This window comes from Ranitomeya imitator, chromosome 6, assembly GCF_032444005.1.
Source record: "Ranitomeya imitator isolate aRanImi1 chromosome 6, aRanImi1.pri, whole genome shotgun sequence".
NCBI classification, from domain to species: Eukaryota; Metazoa; Chordata; class Amphibia; order Anura; family Dendrobatidae; genus Ranitomeya; species Ranitomeya imitator.
In genome coordinates this window covers 261,329,342-261,337,209 of record NC_091287.1, presented here as the reverse complement: position 1 = coordinate 261,337,209, position 7,868 = coordinate 261,329,342, and the positions used below count along the sequence as shown (strand labels likewise).

Below are 7,868 nucleotides of genomic sequence, written 5' to 3'. Positions count from 1 at the left end.
CTGCCTCAGACGACCGCTCACATCACACTCAGGCCACGCCCCCTCTTTCCTTATGTTGGTATGCATGACTCCTCATCCCTCTCCTGGTATGCATGACTCCTCATCCCTATATTGGTATGCATGACTTCTCATCCTGGTATTCATGGCCCTCTCATCCCTATCCTGGTATGTATGGATGTTTGGGGTGGAGCCTAGCATACGAAAGGCTCTCAACGGTGCACACGGGCAGTCTAGTGTCACTTATGTTTTGGTGTGAGTGGGTGGTTACTCTACCACTCTGTCTGCAAGTTTGTGTCTCTCTGTCTATGCTCAAAGACTGTACACATTGGCAGGCAGGTAGCACACTTATGTGGTTTGTTACCCATGGTTCAACACCTGAGTCTCTAGTCTGCTATATGCTCAGGGTGCCGGTCAGCCACAAGTTCAGTAGCATCAGGACTGGGGTAACTAGTCAGTTGGCTTAGCATCTGTTTCGTTCATGTGTGCGGTTAGCACAGTTCAGTTACAGAGCAAGCTCAACCCTTATGCTTCCTTTCTGTGAAGGTAACAAGGTATAGCTTTCTTGTGCAGTACCCCTCTGTGAAGTAAGTGAGCTTGGTACTCTGTGTTCCGATCACACAGTGTGGTGCTAAAACAGTGTGTTTGAGGAAACGCTCGCTGTTTTGTTTCTGTCATTGCTCTTACTAGCAGCAGATTCATCTCTGCAGGGTGGACCCTGGGTAGCGATTGCACTTTATTTTATATTTTATTTAGTGCAATCCACCAACCCTAACTATATGTCTGTATACTATATTCAATTGCACACACTATATTCACATGTAGATCAGTTAATGTTTAGATCTATCAGATAGTCTATATCTAATCAAATTATATATATATATAGAGAGAGAGAGAGAGTCATGTAATATATTTACATACACCATATTCACTGTTTTTATGCACATATACATTTTATGATATCTGGTTTCCACCTTACTTATATAGATTAGGATATATTTATCACATTCCATTTTCTCACTTTAAAGGGAACCTGTCACCCCCAAAATGGAAGTTGAGCTAAGCCCACCGCCATCAGGGGCTTATCTACAGCATTCTGGAATGCTGTAGATAAGCTCCCGATGTAACCTGAAAGATGAGTAAAAGAGGTTAGATTATACTCACCTGGGCAGGTGGTCCGATCCGATGGGCGTGGCGGTACGGTCCGAGGCCTCCCTGTTGTGAATTCTGCTTTTGGGCTCCCTCCGGTGGTTGTAGGTGGTAATGTAGTTGTCCCTGAGTTGCAGTCCTGGTCAGGTGTATCTGCTGATTGCAGCTCTGACTGGGGTATTTAGGTGTACAGGATTCTTTAGTCCTTGCCAGTTGTCCATGGTTCTGGGAGGTTTTGGATCTTTGTCTGGTTCCTCCTGCCTTGCTGCCATTTCAGCAAAGATAAGTGTCTGGTTTTTGTTTCTGTGGCACACATGCTGTGTGCTTAATAATTCTGTGCTATTCATTTGTTTTCTCTTGTCCAGCTTAGATTGTGTCAGTGTTTTCTCAGTCTTGCTGGATTCTCTGGAGTTGCAGATATACGCTCCACATCTTTAGTTAGATGGTGGAGTTTTTTGGTATTTTCTGCTGTGGATATTTTTGGAAGGGTTTTAATACTGACCGCTTAGTATCCTGTCCTATACTTTCCTATTTTAGCTAGAGTGGCCTCTTTTGCTAAATCCTGTTTCCTGCCTGCGTGTGTCTTTTCCTCTACTACTCACAGTCAATATTTGTGGGGAGCTGCCTATCCTTTGGGGTTCTGCTCTGAGGCAAGGTAGAATTCCTATTTCCATCTATAGGGGTATTTAGTCCTCCGGCTGTGTCGAGGTGTCTAGGATTTGTTAGGCACACCGCACGGCTACTTCTAGTTGCGGAGTTAAGTTCAGGATTTGCGGTCAGTATAGTTTCCATCAACTCCAGAGAAAGTTCCATGCAGCTCCAAGGTCACCGGATCATAACAGTACAACTGGCCAATAATGAGTTAAATGCATCTCAGAAGAAGGGAAGAAGGGTGTTGAGCCATTTTTTTTCTGCAGTCTGCTTTGTCTTCTCTTCCCTCTTTTTCTCTGGGTGGCTGAGGAGTCTTGTGCTAGCATGGATATTCAGGAATTAGCTTCTCGTGTGGACCAGCTTGCTGCTAGGGTACAGGGTATTTCTGATTATATTGTTCAGACTCCTGTTTTAGAGCCGAAGATTCCTACTCCTGATTTGTTTTTTGGTGACAGGTCCAAATTTTTGAGTTTTAAAAACAACTGTAAACTGTTATTTGCTCTGAGACCTCGATCCTCCGGTGATTCCATTCAGCAGGTTAAAATCGTCATCTCCCTGCTGCGTGGCGATCCACAGGATTGGGCATTTTCCCTGGAATCTGGGAATCCGGCTTTGCTTAATGCAGACTCCTTTTTTCAGGCTTTGGGATTATTATATGATGAACCTAATTCTGTGGATCAAGCGGAGAAGACCTTGTTGGCCCTGTCTCAGGGTCAAGAGGTGGCTGAATTGTATTGTCAGAAATTTAGAGAATGGTCTGTGTTGACTAAATGGAATGATGATGATTTGGCAGCAATTTTCAGAAAGGGTCTTTCTGAATCCGTTAAAGATGTTATGGTGGGGTTTCCCATGCCTTTCGGTCTGAGTGATTCTATGTCTCTGGCCATTCAGATTGACCGGCGCTTGCGGGAGCGCAGAACTGTGCACGCTGTGGCGTTGTCCTCAGAGCAAATTCCTGAGCCAATGCAGTGTGATAGGATTCTGTCTAGAACGGAACGACAAGGTTTCAGACGTCAGAATAGGTTGTGTTATTATTGTGGCGAAGCTTCTCATGTCATTTCTGTCTGCCCTAAGCGGACAAAGAGGATCGCCAGTTCATTACCATCAGTACTGTACAACCTAAATTTCTGTTATCTGTGTCCTTGATCTGCTCATTGTCACCATTTTCGGTCATGGCGTTTGTGGATTCAGGCGCCGCCTTGAACTTAATGGACTTTGAGTTTGCCAGGCGTTGTGGTTTTCCCTTGCAGCCTTTGCAGAACCCTATTCCTTTAAGGGGCATTAATGCTACACCTTTGGCTAAAAATAAGCCCCAGTTTTGGACACACGTGACCATGCGCATGGCGCCAGCCCATCAGGAAGATTGTCGATTTCTGGTGTTGCATAATTTGCATGATGCTATCATGCTGGGTTTTCCGTGGTTGCAGGTACATAATCCTGTGTTGGACTGGAAGTCTATGTCTGTGACTAGTTGGGGTTGTCAGGGGATTCATAATGATGTTCCTTTGATGTCAATCTCCTCTTCTTCCTCTTCTGAAATTCCTAAGTTTTTGTCTGATTTTCAGGATGTATTCGATGAGCCCAAGTCCAGTTCCCTTCCACCGCACAGGGACTGTGATTGTGCTATTGACTTGATTCCAGGCTGTAAGTTTCCTAAGGGCCGTCTTTTCAACCTGTCTGTGCCTGAACATACCGCCATGCGAAATTATATTAAGGAGTCTTTGGCGAAAGGGCATATTCGGCCATCTTCTTCACCGTTGGGAGCGGGATTTTTTTTTGTTGCTAAGAAGGATGGCTCCTTGAGACCCTGTATTGATTATCGCCTCTTGAATAAGATCACGGTAAAGTTTAAATACCCTTTACCTTTGCTTTCTGATTTGTTTGCTAGGATTAAGGGGGCTAGTTGGTTTACTAAGATTGACCTTCGGGGGGCATATAATCTTGTTCGTATTAAGCAGGGTGATGAATGGAAAGCTGAGTTTAATACGCCCGAAGGTCATTTTGAATACCTTGTGATGCCATTCGGGCTCACTAATGCTCCATCTGTTTTGCAGTCCTTCATGCATGATATCTTTCGGACTTATCTTGATAAATTCTTGATTGTATATTTGGACGATATTTAGATTTTTTCCGATGATTGGGAGTCTCATGTGCAACAGGTCAGGATGGTATTTCAGATCCTTCGTGACAATGCTTTGTTTGTGAAAGGGTCTAAGTGTCTCTTTTGGGTGCAGAAGGTTTCTTTTTTGGGCTTCATTTTTTTCCCTCATCTATGGAGATGGATCCGGTTAAGGTTCAGGCCATTCATGATTGGATTCAACCCACATCCGTGAAGAGCCTTCAGAAATTTTTGGGTTTTGCACATTTTTATCGCCGTTTCATTGCTAACTTCTCTAGCGTGGTTAAACCCTTGACCGATTTGACGAACAAAGGTGCTGATGTGGAGAATTGGTCCTCTGCGGCTGTCTCTGCCTTTCAGGAGCTTAAATGCCGATTTACTTCTGCTCCGGTGTTGCGCCAACTGGATGTTTCTCTTCCGTTTCAGGTTGAGATTGACGCTTCTGAGATTAGGGCAGGGGCCGTTTTGTCTCAGAGGGATTCTGTTGGTTCCTTGATGAAACCGTGTGCCTTCTTTTCCCGTAAGTTTTCGCCTGCTGAACGCAATTATGATGTCGGCAATCGGGAGTTGTTGGCTATGAAGTGGGCGTTTGAGGAGTGGCGACATTGGCGTGAGGGAGCTAAGCACCGTATTGTGGTCTTGACCGATCATAAGAATTTGATTTACCTCGAGTCTGCCAAATGGCTGAATCCTAGACAGGCTCGATGGTCCTTGTTTTTTTCCAGTTTTGATTTAGTAGTTTCGTATCTTCCGGGTTCTAAGAATATTAAGGCTGATGCCCTCTCTAGGAGTTTTTTGCCTGATTCTCCTGAGGTCCTTGAACCGGTCGGCATTCTGAAAGAAGGGGTGGTCCTTTCTGCCATTTCCCCTGATTTACGACGGGTTCTTCAGGAATTTCAGGCTGACAGACCTGACCGCTGTCCAGTGGGGAAACTGTTTGTTCCTGACAGATGGACTAGTAGAGTGATTTCTGAGGTTCACTGTTCTGTGTTAGCTGGTCATCCTGGTATTTTTGGTACCAGAGATTTGGTTGGTAGGTCCTTTTGGTGGCCTTCTTTGTCACGTGATGTGCATTTTTTTGTGCAGTCCTGTGGGACTTGTGCGAGGGCCAAGCCTTGTTGTTCCCGTGCTAGTGGGTTGCTTTTGCCATTGCCAGCCCCTGAGAGGCCCTGGACGCATATTTCTATGGATTTTATTTCTGATCTTCCGGTTTCCCAGAAGATGTCTGTTATCTGGGTTGTTTGTGACCGGTTCTCTAAGATGGTTCATTTGGTGCCTTTGCCTAAATTGCCTTCCTCTTCAGATTTGGTTCCGTTGTTTTTTTAGCATGTGGTTCGTCTGCATGGTATTCCGGAGAATATTGTGTCCGACAGAGGTTCCCAGTTTGTTTCTAGGTTTTGGCGGGCCTTTGGTGCTAGGCTGGGCATTGATTTGTCTTTTTCTTCTGCATTTCATCCTCAGACAAATGGCCAGACCGAGCAAACTAATCAGACTTTGGAGACTTATTTGAGATGCTTTGTGTATGCTGATCAGGATGATTGGGTGGCCTTCTTGCCATTGGCCGAGTTTGCCCTTAATAATCGGGCTAGTTCGGCTACTTTGGTTCCGCCTTTCTTTTGTAATTTTGGTTTTCATCCTCGTTTTTCTTCTGGGCAGGTTGAGCCTTCTGACTGTCCTTGTGTGGATTCTGTGGTTGATAGGTTGCAGCAGATTTGGGCTCATGTGGTGGACAATTTGGTGTTGTCTCAGGAGGAGGCTCAACGTTTTGCTAACTGTCATCGGTGTGTTGGTTCCCGGCTTTGGGTTGGGGATCTGGCCTGGTTGTCTTCCCGTCATGTTCCTATGAAGGTTTCTTCCCCTAAGTTTAAGCCTCGGTTTATTGGTCCTTATAGGATTTCTGAGATTATTAATCCGGTGTCTTTTCGATTGACGCTTCCGGCCTCTTTTGCTATCCATAATGTCTTCCATAGATCTTTATTGCGGAAATATGTGGTGCCCGTTGTTCCCTCTGTTGATCCTCCGGCCCCTGTGTTGGTTGATGGAGAGTTGGAGTATGTGGTTGAGAAGATTTTGGATTCTCGTTTTTCGAGGTGGAGGCTTCAGTACCTTGACAAATGGAAGGGTTATGGCCAGGATGATAATTCTTGGGTTTAATACTGACCGCTTAGTATCCTGCCCTATCCTTTCCTATTTTAGCTAGAGTGGCCTCTTTTGCTAAATCCTGTTTCCTGCCTGCGTGTTTCTTTTCCTCTACTACTCACAGTCAATATTTGTGGGGGGCTGCCTATCCTTTGGGGTTCTGCTCTGAGGCAAGGTAGAATTCCTATTTCCATCTATGGGGGTATTTAGTCCTCCGGCTGTGTCAAGGTGTCTAGGATTTGTTAGGCACACCCCACGGCTATTTCTACTTGCGGAGTTAAATTCAGGATTTGCGGTCAGTATAGTTTCCACCAACTCCAGAGAAAGTTCCATGCGGCTCCAAGGTCACCGGTTCATAACACCTCCCATCTTCTTACAATGACGTCTTCTTCTTGTCTTCATGCTGTGGCTCCCGCGCAGGCATACTTTGTCTGCCCTGTTGAGGCGCCGGGCCTCTCTGACCTTTTCTGGCGCCTATGCACTTCAGTACTTTGCACTGCCCTCAACAGGGCAGACAAAGTTCACCTGCGCCGGAGCTGCAGCATGAAGACAAGAAGAGGACGTCATCCTACGAAGATAGGAGGCCCCGGACTGGACTGCGACACCCATCGGAGTGTCCTGTGTGTGGGTGAGTATAATCTAACCTCTTTTTCTCATCTTTCAGGATACATTGGGGGCTTATCTACAGCATTCCAGAATGCCGTAGATAAGCCTCTGATGCCGGTGGCCGCAGCTCAACTTCCATTTTGGGGGTGACAAGTTCCCTTTAATCTTCAAATTTCTGAAACTTAGACATTCCTAATTCAACAGCTCCATCAACCCTTTCATCAACTTGCATGCACTCACTCTTTCACTTTTTGTTTTTCCACAATAGCTGACTTCCTTTTTATTTTTGCGCATTTTATTTGTTTTTATTCCTATAGGGACATTATAGCATGACATATTTAGCCACTTCAGCCATTGTGAAATATAGTTATTTGATATCCTCAATATATATGAATATTGATCCACTTTAAATTTATCCGTAAATATCCCATCTTTTTTGGCATTATCCCTGCCCGTTTTCTACCACGCTCCTTTTAATATCGACTTGGACTCCCATAACATTGCCCTGCAGATGTGCGAATGTGTATCCTGGGGTTCCTCAAAGACTTCTGCTCCGGCACACCCAAAACAACATGCATTCCACGCGTGCATTCCAAGCGCCAAGAACGGAAGTCAGTTTTGAGCAGCGACTCAGCGAGTGACATACAGGCCTCTCATGCGCCACCTACTTCCTGAGCAATGACGCGCAACCTCACATGTGGCAATTATCTAATGGTTTCCATCGCTGGCTCGTTGGTCTAGGGGTATGATTCTCGCTTTGGGTGCGAGAGGTCCCGGGTTCAAATCCCGGACGAGCCCATGCTTGTGGAAAGCTTTGACGCAGGTCTCTTGTATGCTGTGCTTCCTCCTGCAGGCTGGTCCATTGCATGGATTTTCTTGTCTAGTGATAAAAATTCCCAATTAAATGTCACCTGCTTAACCCAGCAGGAAGTTCGGCGGCGGCGTCTAAAAATCACTAAAATTGACAAATCTCCGGGCCCGGATGGGATACACCCTCGAGTACTGCAGGAATTAAATACAGTCATTGATAGACCATTATTTTTAATCTTCCAGGGTCTGTGCCACAGGACTGGCGTACAGCAAATGTGGTGCCAATATTCAAAAAGGGAACAAAAACTGAACTCGGAAATTATAGGCCAGTAAGCTTAACCTCTACTGTAGGTAAAATCCTGAAGGGCCTTCTAAGGGACGCTATACTGGAGTATCT

At 45.4% G+C, this 7,868-nt stretch overlaps 1 non-coding gene across 1 annotated transcript; it reads left to right on the top strand.

Moving 5' to 3' along the window:
* The first annotated feature begins 7,387 nt into the window (after positions 1 to 7,387).
* On the top strand, positions 7,388 to 7,459 carry TRNAP-UGG (transfer RNA proline (anticodon UGG)). The gene has a single exon. It is a non-coding gene; the product is annotated as a tRNA-Pro (tRNA).
* Positions 7,460 to 7,868: the final 409 nt, after the last annotated feature.